This window comes from Gastrolobium bilobum, unplaced genomic scaffold (genome assembly GCF_033153095.1).
Source record: "Gastrolobium bilobum isolate Gb01-03AN ecotype WA unplaced genomic scaffold, APGP_CSIRO_Gbil_v1 utg54037, whole genome shotgun sequence".
Taxonomy (NCBI): domain Eukaryota; kingdom Viridiplantae; phylum Streptophyta; class Magnoliopsida; order Fabales; family Fabaceae; genus Gastrolobium; species Gastrolobium bilobum.
This window is the reverse complement of record NW_026896086.1, coordinates 8,971-22,766: the sequence shown is the minus strand read 5'-3', so window position 1 is coordinate 22,766 and position 13,796 is coordinate 8,971.

Below are 13,796 nucleotides of genomic sequence, written 5' to 3'. Positions count from 1 at the left end.
CCAAACCTCACCCAATTTGAGGCTCTATAACTCGAGATATCATGATTTTACCAAACTAGTGTGTTGCTGTCACATTTACACTAGATAATCGATTACCAAATAAGTGGTAATCGATTACCCTATGTCAGAATGCAGAAAAACACAATTTTTAAGGTATAATCGACCTTCAATGGTTTCCCAAACTTTTTTTATCAACTAAACAATATAGCAACCCATTTTAAACATATAAACATATTCAAAACTCAACCTTTAACCAAATCATGTCATGTATCATAAAAATCTAAAGAAAGTTCATGTCTATCTTACCAAGAAGCTTCTAAAACCAAAGGGGAAGGAGACTTAAGCACACAACAATGGAGAAGGCTTGCTCCTTGCATGAAAATAGAAGTGAATCTTGCCCAAGACATGATTTTTCTCCTCCAAGCTTCAAGCTTTAAGTGGCTTCCATGGAGGATTGAAGAGAGGTGGTGAGGAGTGAGCTCAAGCTCTCCAAAAATGAAGGAGAGTCACTCTCACTCACAAGACCAACAACCAAAACTCCCATAAGATTATGTTTTCCTCCTCCAAAACACTAGCTTCTAGTGGGTTTCATGGTGGGTTGAAGAAATATGGGAGATTGGTGGGTGGTTATGGTAGTTTCAAAGAGAGAGAGAGATGAAACACGTGGAGGAAGAGGAGGGGCGCATAAGAGGATGGGTGGTGGCTGCCTTAGGGTTTTAGAATATGAAGAAGAGAGTGGATGAGAAAATAGGTAGAGTCTTTAGGTTAAAATACTAAGAGAAAACATTTAAATAAGTAAATACCCCTTTTTCCAACCATTAAATCCCTTCATCTAACTCAATTACCAATTAATTTATGCAATCTTCCTTGTTATTTAACTTTATAAAATATACGAAGTTATAGTCACCACTTTAGTTCGGCGTTCCAGGGTAATTTTGCCAACACACGTTTTTACCGTGAAACACGTAGAATTCTCATTTTTCACTGAAAGACGACATGTTATAAATAATTACAATTTGCTTGTAATGATCAAATCTTAAATATTAATTTATTAAATAGTTCCTAAAATCATTATTGATTTCTTTTAAGTTTTCGATACTTTTGCCTTCTTATATTTTACCGCGAAACACGCAGTATCCACACTTTTCACTGAAAAGTGATTTAATTTAAATAATTAGAGTTCCGTACTAATATAAACATAAATATTTTATTGTCATTTTCACTCCATAAAATTTATGGAGTAATAATCAATAATTATCTTTAAGTTTCTGATAATTCTGCCTACTGCATTATTTTCGACGAAACATTGACATTTTTATCAAAAAGGTGCTTTAACTTAATTTACTTAAAATAATTAAATCTTCCATTTAATAATTCTCATTAAATTATTATTTAATTTCTAAAATTATAATTTAACGGTGCAATTTCTTACACAACTCCTTGACATACTAGAACTCATGGCCGAAGCCCCTATTGGGCCTTATAACACATTTGGGCCTATTAGTGGGGAAACTAATTTCTCACAAATAAGCCCAAATGAGGCGCATGACATAATTGGGCTTGAAGTCCAACTCCAACCCAATTTTACCTATATTCTTGAAAAAGCCCAATTATAATTATTGGCCCAAACTTGCTAGATATAAGCAATCAAGAACAACTTTTGTGTATGATCCATTAGGCTCAATTAGTCACTGACATAAATAAACTCGGACCGATTAAACTCCTTTAACAGGCTTAATTTATCTAATGACCACATAAGACACTAGCAATGCTCTGTGGCCCCAGAACCAATTGAGTTGATCAAGTGATCTACCTTTCTTATTTGGATCATCGTCATTCACATTTAGTCGAGAGAAAGGATTTAGTATCATCTCTCTTGGTTGACTAAATATAGCTTTTCACGAAAATAAGAGTATTCTTTTATAAACTCTAAAGCAGATCCATGACTCTTCATGATTCCTTACTGTGCACAGATTCCCGAGTCTAATAGAAGTCATCCAAGCCCTACCGATCTTGTGAATGACTAATCCCTTGTAGAGGATTGTGAGTCCTTTCAGCATGTCCATCTATACTCATGTATTCGAGCCATACCCAAGAGTACATTATTCTTCTTTTTTTCAGGCAGATAGAGTTGTACAGTCAAAGTATAACCCTAGGACATAGTGTTTGATGATATCCTCAAGTCTGGGATGATCCGCACTACCAAACGATCAGAGACATTACAAATTCAATGATACTCTCTACAAAGAATCCTTGTGCAGTCTCTCGGTAGGTCAGTTTGTTAGACAAGTGGCTTCAATACTCAAGAGGGGGGTGAATTGAGTTTTATAAAATCTTTTCGCAAAGTACCTCCTTTGATATTTTGAAGAGTATTTATTCAATTAAATGATTTAACAAGAAAAAGTCTAAGTGTAGGAGCAACTGTGTGATTAATAAAAATATGCAAGCGAATAAATAAACACAATCTAAAAATGCAATTTCAAGACTAAAGTAAAGAGTTCAAGGTTAGAGAAATTGCAAACTAGATGTATACTGATTTGATCACCACCATTGTAATCTACGTCCAAACTGAAGTCGCTCGATCAATTTCAACACAATCTTTGTGATGTTGCAAGTTGTAATGCTTGAGGTTCTTTCTATGTTTGTTTGTAATCATCAAAATCCTTGATTTTCTACATTCTTCAATTTGAGTGCATTGTTTCCACACAGTTCAATGCCATATGTTATCTAACAGATCACCATGCTTGCATTGCATGAGGTCCTTACCTTGTATCTCTATACAAGCAAATGATGTTGTACTATTCTTATTGAGATCACTAATACCCTATCTTGGTGATTCAAGACTAAGAACAAGGTTCAGGCAATAGACATGTAGTGTCCTCGAGTTCTCATGATCATGATCCTTATCATATAGATCCTCAAATGAACACATGTTCTATTCCTACGACCTTTATCTTTAAATGCATATTAACCATAAAATATAGGCGAGACATAAATATGATAAAATTAAAGTATGCTCAAATATATAAATCACGAAATACCAAATAGTACAAGGTGTTCATCTGATAAAACAGATTGTCTCTAGACCTACATACTAACATTTTCTGCTTAAAGCATCAGCTACCATATTTACTTTTCTTAGATGGTATTTAAGTTCAAAATCATAATCTTTCAATAGTTTCACCCATCTCTTTTGCCTTATATTTAACTCTTTTTGATCAAACAAATATTTAAGACTATTATAATCACTAAAAACTTCAAACTTGACCCACACAAATAATGTCTCTAAATCTTAAGTGCAAAGACTACTGTAACCAATTCTAAGTCATGAGTTGAATAATTTTCTTCATATGATTTCAATTGTCTTGATCCATAACCCATAACTTTTTTGGCTTGCATTAAAACACCTAATCCCTTCCTAGATGTATCACTATAAACCTCAAATTTTCCTAAAAGATCAGGGACTATTAAAATTGGTGTAGATGTCAACTGTAACACCCCGTGTATACCCGGAATATTAACATTACATCGTATTAAGCGATGCTTAATTAAAAATGCGGAATATTCTTTTTCTTTTCAATTATGACGTCATTATCAATTACCAACTTGATTACTTAATCAATTTCATAAAATATCGCCTGTATGTAAATTGCAATAAGACATCTACTGAAATACCTCAATATATAGATAAAGTGCGTATCTAAATCACGGCATTACATCAAGTAATCCGGACAATATCCTGGTACATTATTACAACTCCAAAAGACTCAAGACATAACCAAGACATAATAATACTATGTGTCATGGACAATCCCCATGCTCACCAAATAAACATAGTAAACAACAAGTCTCAACATAAAACTCCATAAACATAAACTGAAGCTATAAGCATAAGCAGCATATAAATCCAGCATCCAATCAAGGCAGCATAATATAACAACAATCTAACTCAGCTCCGGCCTCCTGCCGCCTGAGGTCTCAACATTACCTGACCCTGAAATAAGCATTCCCCAAACGTGGGGTGAGATCTCTAAACTAGAAATCTCAGTAAGACAAGGGGTCCTCAAGGATCTTCCACCTCAAGCTCACTTACATGTGCAATATAAGTTCAAAAAGCATTTATATCATTATCAGTTCCAAAACTATGTAGTGCAACAGATATCTATGGCATGTGTGTAATCACTATCTACTGGCCAGAGAAATGTAGGAATACGTCTATTCCCTACACGTAGTACAAGGAACACCGCTTGCACCTCACCCACAGCCTCACCCTCTTGTATGTTCTACATACTCAGGCTTACCGTATAGGTGGAACACCTCCATGCATATCAACAAGGCACTAACATATAATAGCTCAACAGCATTTCCGAAACATCGAAAGCATGTAACACAGCATGCATATACCATATCCACATGGGACATGGTGGAATCACAACATGGCTAAACCGAGGACACGAAAGCTTACCTCTAAGCTAGCTATCCAATGCCACAAGCTCAAAGTCCAATCACAGTAGATCACAATCTGATATGGACCAAATATAAATCAATAAACATGTACCACATGCATACAAATTAAAGACAACACCTTTTCATTACGTTTTCAAGTCTTAAAGCTTCTAACAAAGCCACAAGCCCTTAATCCCATGATTCTGGCTTAGTCCATTAAAAACAGAAGTTCAACTTCATCAATCTAGGGTCTACAAACCCCCAATAGCCTACTGTATGCACAGCACAGCTACTGTTCTGCGAAATCCCAGAATATCCGGATACTCCTCGGGACCATATCCGGATATGCAATACCCGGATATCTCACTGTCCATATCCGGATATACAATATCCAGATATCCCAAAACCCCATATCCGCATACACATATCCGGATATCATATCCGGATATCCAATATCCGGATATTCCACGTGCAGATATCCGGATATTTCACGACAGAATGCAGTTTCTGCATTTTCGTGAAGATATCCCTTAAAGGTTCCCTTTTACCGATTTTAAACACCTAATCATGCATTTCTAGGCGTGTTCAACATTACCCAACAACAAGTTATCATCTTTTAGTCATTAGGTGCATCAAGGTACCATTTTTAAGCCTTAAAACTCAAGTTAAAGGTTGGTGATCATACCACAGCTCAAAAACAGCAGAGGGAGGTGCTCTTGGAGCTCACTAGAAGCTCCCACAGTTCTGACTTCACAAGGCTACGAAAATACACTTCAAGCTTGTCCCTTTATGCCAAAAGGTGGCTTCTTGAAGCTCAAGAAGCCAAGAACAAGGCTACAAAACCCAAACTCAGAACAAACAGCCCCAAAAACGTCCCACAAACAGCAAGCATCAACTCAAAAAGCTCCACCACCCCCTCACAATGCTCTCAAGCTTAGTGTTTACAACTCTCAAGAAGAAGACTCACAACAAAGATGGCTTCTTGGTCCCTTTTCATGAGCAAAGGCCAAGACTTTCAAGAGAGAAGAGAAGGCTGGAGAGAATCAGCAAAAGAGTCACGTAGAGGCTGAGTATGGCCTAGGGTTTTGTGCCCTTAGGCTTATATAGGTCCACTTAACACTAACCACATTGTGTTAACTTTAATTTCTATGCTTAGCATTTAAATCCCAAACTTTAGATTCTGAAACTACATAATTTTCTAAGATTTATCATATTTTTCTTATATTTTTCTGAGCAACTTTCCGGTACGCGCTTTTCCAAGTCAGTACCGGTTTCTAGCACCAGTTCTCATTATTTGGACTTGAAACTCGTTTTACAAGTCCTACATGTTATTCTAATAATTATCATGCACTTACTTTAATTTTCCGGGATACTTTTTCGGTACACATTTATGCCGACTAGCAGAACCGGTATCTGCACTTTTCTTCCGAAAAGCGACTTCCAGCATTCTTAATCACTTATTATGATTATTAAGTCTCATAAATATTTATTATGGTCAATTATGGAATCATTTCTTATCTTTGCATAATTAATTAATTAAATACCTTAATTAAAGGTGCGGGTTCTTACATTCACCCCACATTTTTAGGATTTTGACCTCAAAATCAGAAACATACCTGGTCGAAACTCGGGGTACTGCCGGATAAGCTCGTCCTCACGCTCCCAAGTACACTCCTCAGGAGTTCTTCCGGTCCACTGCACCTTGACCATTGGAATGATCTTGCTCCTCAGCTGCTTCTCGCCACGATCGAGAATTCTAAGTGGTCCGACGGGAGTCTTTAGGTTCTCCCGAACCTCCACATCATCCGGTTGCACCACGTGCGACGGATCTGCTATGTACTTTCGAAGCTGAGACACGTGAAACACGTCATGGATGTTAGCCAGGTTCGGAGGCAAGGCAAGTCGGTAGGCAACAGGTCCTACTCTACCAAGGATCTGGTATGGCCCAATATATCGCGGGCTCAGCTGCATCACTCCGAGTGCCCGACCAACACCGGTGACAGGTGAAAGTCTCACAAACACGTGCTCACCCTCACTGAACTCCAGTGGACGATGCTTGACATCATAGTAGCTCTTCTGACGATTCTGCGCCTGCTTCAACTTTTCACGGATCATCTGGATCTGCAAGGTGGTATCTTGGACAAAGTCCAAGCCAAAAAGCTCCATGTCCCCAACCTCAGACCAACAAGTAGGAGTCTGACACCTCCTACCATACAGTGCTTCGTAGGGCGCCATGCCCAGGCTAGCATGAAAGCTGTTGTTGTAAGAAAACTCAACCAACGGAAGGTACCTATCCCATGCCGAGCCCTGCTCCAACGTGCAAGCTCGCAACATGTCCTCCAATGTCTGGATGGTCCTCTCAGTCTGTCCATCAGTCTGAGGGTGATAGGCGGTACTCAATCTCAACTGCGTACCAAAAGCCTCCTGCAGCGCCTCCCAGAACCGAGATGTGAACTTTGGGTCCCTATCACTAATGATACTCTCGGGCACCCCGTGAAGCCTCACAATCTCGCGGACATAAAGCTTGGCCAACTGCTCTGTAGTGAAGCTCACCTTCACTGGAAGAAAATGGGCAGACTTCGTCAGTCTGTCCACAATGACCCAAATAGAGTCACAACCCGCCCGAGTATTCGGCAATCCCACCACGAAGTCCATGGAAATACCTTCCCACTTCCACTGTGGTACTTCAAGAGGTTGAAGTTCACCAGACGGTCTCTGATGCTCAATCTTCACCTTCTGGCAAACCAAACACTTGGACACAAAGATAGCAACATCTTTCTTCATGCCCGGCCACCAGAAGTTCTTCTTCAAGTCTTGATACATCTTAGTAGCACCAGGGTGGATAGAAAACTGACCCTTATGGCCTTCTGCCATAACCTCTTCTGTCAACGGACCTCGAGGAACTACAATCCTCTGCTGAAACAAAAGCAATCCATCACCATTCCAAGACACACCGTCTTGGTTCTTCACATAATCCAGACACTCTCTCTGAACTTGTGCCTCTTTAATATTTTCAAGCAGCTCGTTCACAACATCAGATGCTTCCAATCCGAGAAGTACACTCTCACACGGAGCGGTCACTGCCAAGTTGCGGAACTTCTCAACCACATCAAAGTTACCAAGTAACAAACTGGATGAACTACTGGATTTCCGACTCAAAGCATCAGCTACCACATTGGCCTTGCCAGGATGATACCTTAGCTCGAAGTCGTAGTCCTTTATGAACTCCATCCATCTCCTCTGCCTCATGTTCAACTCCTTATGGTCGAACAGGTACTTCAAACTCTTGTGGTCACTGAACACCACAAACCTCAAACCAAAAAGATAATGCCTCCAAATCTTGAAAGCAAACACAATAGCAGCCAACTCCAAGTCATGAGTAGGGTAGTTCTCCTCATGAGGTTTCAACTGCCTCGAAGCATAGGCAATCACTTTGCCCAACTGCATCAACACACAACCTAGCCCCTTCCCGGAGGGGTCGGTGTCAAGCTCAATCTCAAGCGCAGGACCAGGAAGGACCAACACAGGAGCAGTAGTCAGTCTCTCCTTCAACTCCTGAAAACAGACCTCACACTCATGAGTCCACACAAATGGAGTCTCCTTCCGAGTAAGGCGAGTCAATGGCAAAACCATGGTGGAGAATCCTTTGATGAACCTCCGATAGTAACCTGTCAAACCCAGAAAGCTCCTCACTTCCGTAACTGACTTGGGTCTCTCCCAATCCAGTACGGCCTCAATCTTGTTCGGATCCACTGCAACTCCCTAAGAAGAAATAACATGCCCAAGGAACTTCACAGACTTGAGCCAAAACTCACATTTGGAAGGCTTCACATACAGCTTCTTCTCTTTCAGCACTTGCAGAACAGTTCTCAAATGCTCCACATGCTCTTCCTCCGTCTTGGAGTAAATCAAAATGTCGTCAATGAAGACGATCACAAACTGATCCAGGTACGACTGGAAAACCGAACGGAATCACCAAGTACTCAAAATGACCATATCTCGAGCGAAATGCGGTCTTCGGGACATCATCCGGCTTCACCCGAATCTGATGGTATCCGGACCGGAGATCAATCTTGGAATACACACAAGCACCCCTGAGCTGATCCAACAGATCATCAATCCGAGGAAGGGGATACTTGTTCTTGATTGTCACCTTGTTCAGCTGCCTGTAGTCGGTGCACAATCGCATTGTCCCGTCCTTCTTCTTCACAAAGATAACCGGTGCTCCCCAAGGAGACACACTCGGTCTAATAAAATCTTTCGCTGAAAGATCCTCAATATGCTTCTTCAGCTCTGCCAACTCCGGTGGCGACATCCGGTATGGAGCTAAAGAAATCGGCCCCACACCAGGCAACAGATCTATGGAGAACTCTATCTCCCTCTGTGGCGGAAACTCAGGAATCTCCTCAGGAAACACCTCGAGGAACTCCCTCATTACAGGAATGCCAGGGATATCCTTCTGTGTACCACTCACCAAACCTCCCAACATGACATAACCAAATGCCCCTGCTCTCAAGGCTCTCCTAGCCTGCAGCAACGAAATGTACGGTGAGGAACTGGCTGTGGAATCACACGGAGACAACACTACACGCTTGGCACAACAATCAATCATTACACAATTTCTGGACAGCCAATCCATGCCCAGAATAACCTCCAAGTTGGCCATCAGCAATCCTATCAGATCCACCGAGAACTCACGGCCATCCCACTGAAACGCCACATCGCGATGGACAGTGGTAGCATCACATCTTTCTCCGGTGGCGGTAGTCACCCGCATCGGTGGAGAAAGCACATCACTGGGCAACTCAAGACCCACAGCAATCGGGGTAGCAACAAAAGAATGCGTAGCCCCAGAGTCAAACAACACATCAACAGCTGATGAACCAATCGTAACAGTACCTCTGACAAGGTTCGGAGCTCGATCCGACTGCTGACGATCCAGAGTATAAACTCTCCCAGAAGATGGTGGCACTGCCGGTGCCGAAGTAGGTGGAAGGGGAACCATCTGAAGTGGCACTGCCTGCACTGCAGTAGCCCTCGCTGTCGCTGACGGACAGTCTCTGGAGAAGTGGCCCTCCTTGCCACACTGAAAGCAAATCAACTGGCCGGTAGAGCACGGCCCAAAATGAGTCTTCCCGCATCCCGAACACCTGGGAGCAGGAGGTCTCGCTGCACTCCCCTGAACAGAAGTCCTCTTGAACTGACTCGGCGCCTGCCGAGCTGCCAACGGTTTACCCTTGCCCTTGTTCCCAAACTTCCTGTCTCGCCAAGAAGTGGAACTACCAGCTGCAACCTTCGTCGCCTCAGCAACCTTGGCCTTCTTGGCCTTACTCGAGCTGTAGTAATCTTCAATATCACGACACTGCTGAACCAGTGTCCCAAAATCTCTAGAAGCAGAACCAGCTAGGTAACCAGCAATATCCTCACTAAGTCCCCTGCGGAACTTAGCAGCCAGAAATGTAGGAGTAGGCCTCGCCATCCTGAAGTGTGCAAACTTCACCAACTGGTTGAACTTGGCCAGGTACTCGTCCACAGACAACGAGCCCTGAACCAATCTGTCGAACTCTCCCTGCTGCCTCTCCTGAGCGTCATATGGAAAGTACTGACCCAAGAAGAAGTCCTCAAACATAGGCCAAGCCATCACATGACCCTGCATCTCGTAGACATGAGAAAGGTTTATCCACCACTCATGGGCATCGCCCTCCAGCATGTAAGTAGCAAACATCAACTTCTGCAGATCTGTGCACTGCATGACCCGAAATATCTTGTCCAACGCCTGAAGCCAACGTGCCGCAGCAACAGGATCAAAAGATCCATCAAAGGCAGGTGGCTTATGCTTACGGAAAGCATTCATCCGGCGATCGATCTCCTCAAGATCCTCAACAAAAATAGGGACGGTCTGCATGGCCCCCGTAAGATGACGCCATCTCCCATCTGACTCTGAGAGTCATCCTGCAGACTGGGTGGTGGTGGGGGTGGTGGTGGCGGTGGAGCATGACCAACATCAGGGCCATTCCTTATCTCCTCCAACATGACTCTAAACATCGTCATGTTCGCCAGACGGTTGGCCTCCAACACGTCCTCAGTGGCCTTCCTGTTCGCCTCTCTGATGGCGTCCAGCATGGCCTGGTTTGCCATTCTCATGGCCTCCTGGTCGGCTAGTCGGGTCGCCTGCATCTCAGCTAATGCAGCCAAGACAGGATCGAGCCGATTCTCCCAAGTCTCGCGGTTTCTCCCGGGTCTTACCATGATTCTGCACAAGTTACACAAATTATGAGTTGATCAGGCCCACACACTGTGGTCACATATGCATTATCATAATAATACTCGACGGAGCAAACACATAAAAAGACACAACTAAACATCCTAATCATTGCAATACATACATGCTTTTCCCTTGAACCGTTGCTCTGATACCATAAAATGTAACACCCCGTGTATACCCGGAATATTAACATTACATCGTATTAAGCGGTGCTTAATTAAAAATGCGGAATATTCTTTTTCTTTTCAATTATGACGTCATTATCAATTACCAACTTGATTACTTAATCAATTTCATAAAATATCGCCTGTATGTAAATTGCAATAAGACATCTACTGAAATACCTCAATATATAGATAAAGTGTGTATCTAAATCACGACATTACATCAAGTAATCCGGACAATATCCTGGTACATTATTACAACTCCAAAAGACTCAAGACATAACCAAGACATAATAATACTATGTGTCATGGACAATCCTCATGCTCACCAAATAAACATAGTAAACAACAAGTCTCAACATAAAACTCCATAAACATAAACTGAAGCTATAAGCATAAGCAGCATGCAAATCCAGCATCCAATCAAGGCAGCATAATATAACAGCAATCTAACTCAGCTCCGGCCTCCTGCCGCCTGAGGTCTCAACATTACCTGACACTGAAATAAGCATTCCCCAAACGTGGGGTGAGATCTCTAAACTAGAAATCTCAGTAAGACAAGGGGTCCTCAAGGATCTTCCACCCCAAGCTCACTTACATGTGCAATATAAGTTCAAAAAACATTTATATCATTATCAGTTCCAAAACTATGTAGTGCAACAGATATCTATGGCATGTGTGTAATCACTATCTACTGGCCAGAGAAATGTAGGAATACGTCTATTCCCTACACGTAGTACAAGGAACACCGCTTGCACCTCACCCACAGCCTCACCCTCTTGTATGTTCTACATACTCAGGCTTACCGTATAGGTGGAACACCTCCATGCATATCAACAAGGCACTAACATATAATAGCTCAACAGCATTTCTGAAACATCGAAAACATGTAACACAGCATGCATATACCATATCCCCATGGGACATGGTGGAATCACAACATGGCTAAACCGAGGACACGAAAGCTTACCTCTAAGCTAGCTATCCAATGCCACAAGCTCAAAGTCCAATCACAGCAGATCACAATCTGATATGGACCAAATATAAATCAATAAACATGTACCACATGCATACAAATTAAAGACAACACCTTTTCATTACATTTTCAAGTCTTAAAGCTTCTAACAAAGCCACAAGCCCTTAATCCCATGATTCTGGCTTAGTCCATTAAAAATAGAAGTTCAACTTCATCAATCTAGGGTCTACAAACCCCCAATAGCCTACTGTATGCACAGCACAGCTACTGTTCTGCGAAATCCCAGAATATCCGGATACTCCTCGGGACCATATCCGGATATGCAATATCCGGATATCTCACTGTCCGTATCCGGATATGCAATATCCAGATATCCCAAAACCCCATATCTGAATACACATATCCGGATATCATATCCGGATATCCAATATCCGGATATTCCACGTGCAGATATCCGGATATTTCACGACAGAATGCAGTTTCTGCATTTTCGTGAAGATATCCCGTAAAGGTTCCCTTTTACCGATTTTAAACACCTAATCATGCATTTTTAGGCGTGTTCAACATTACCCAACAACAATTTATCATCTTTTAGTCATTAGGTGCATCAAGGTACCATTTTTAAGCCTTAAAACTCAAGTTAAAGGTTGGTGATCATACCACAGCTCAAAAACAACAGAGGAAGGTGCTCTTGGAGCTCACTAGAAGCTCCCACAGTTCTGACTTCACAAGGCTACGAAAATACACTTCAAGCTTGTCCCTTTATGGCTTCTTGAAGCTCAAGAAGCCAAGAACAAGGCTACACAACCCAAACTCTGAACAAACAGCCCCAAAAACGTCCCACAAACAGCAAGCATCAACTCAAAAAGCTCCACCACCCCCTCACAATGCTCTCAAGCTTAGTGTTTACAACTCTCAAGAAGAAGACTCACAACAAAGATGGCTTCTTGGTCCCTTTTCATGAGCAAAGGCCAAGACTTTCAAGAGAGAAGAGAAGGCTGGAGAGAATCAGCAAAAGAGTCACGTAGAGGCTGAGTATGGCCTAGGGTTTTGTGCCCTTAGGCTTATATAGGTCTACTTAACACTAACCACACTGTGTTAACTTTAATTGCTAAGCTTAGCATTTAAATCCCAAACTTTAGATTCTGAAACTACATAATTTTCTAAGATTTATCATATTTTTCTTATATTTTTCTGAGAAACTTTCCGGTACGCGCTTTTCCAAGTTAGTACCGGTTTCTAGCACCAGTTCTCATTATTTGGACTTGAAACTCGTTTTACAAGTCCTACATGTTATTCTAGTAATCATCATGCACTTTCTTTAATTTTACGGGATACTTTTTCGGTACACATTTATACCGACTAGCAGAACCGGTATCTGCACTTTTCTTCCGAAAAGCGACTTCCAGCATTCTTAATCACTTATTATGATTATTAAGCCTCATAAATAATTATTATGGTCAATTATGGAATCATTTCTTATCTTTGCATAATTAATTAATTAAATACCTTAATTAACGGTGCGGGTTCTTACATTAACTTATTCTTCAAATCTTGAAAGAAATCCTCCTACTCCTATGTCTAAACAAAAGGAATTCCCTTTCTATTTAACCTAGTTAAAGATAATACTAATTGTGAAAATCCTTTAATAAACCTTATATAAATATCCTGCCAATCTTAGGAAACTCTTGATCTCAGTGATAGTCTTAGGTCTCTCCTAGTGCCTTACAACCTCATTTTACTAGGATCAACTGACACTCCTTTTTTTGATATAATGTGCTCTAAGAATTTAACTTCTTTCATCAAGAATTCATATTTTGAAAGTTTAGCATACAATTACTTATCTTTTAAAATTTGTAAAACTAGCCTTAAATGTTCCTTATATTCATCTTTACTACCACAAATTGATTAAAATAAGATCTAAAAATCCTATTCATGTAATCCA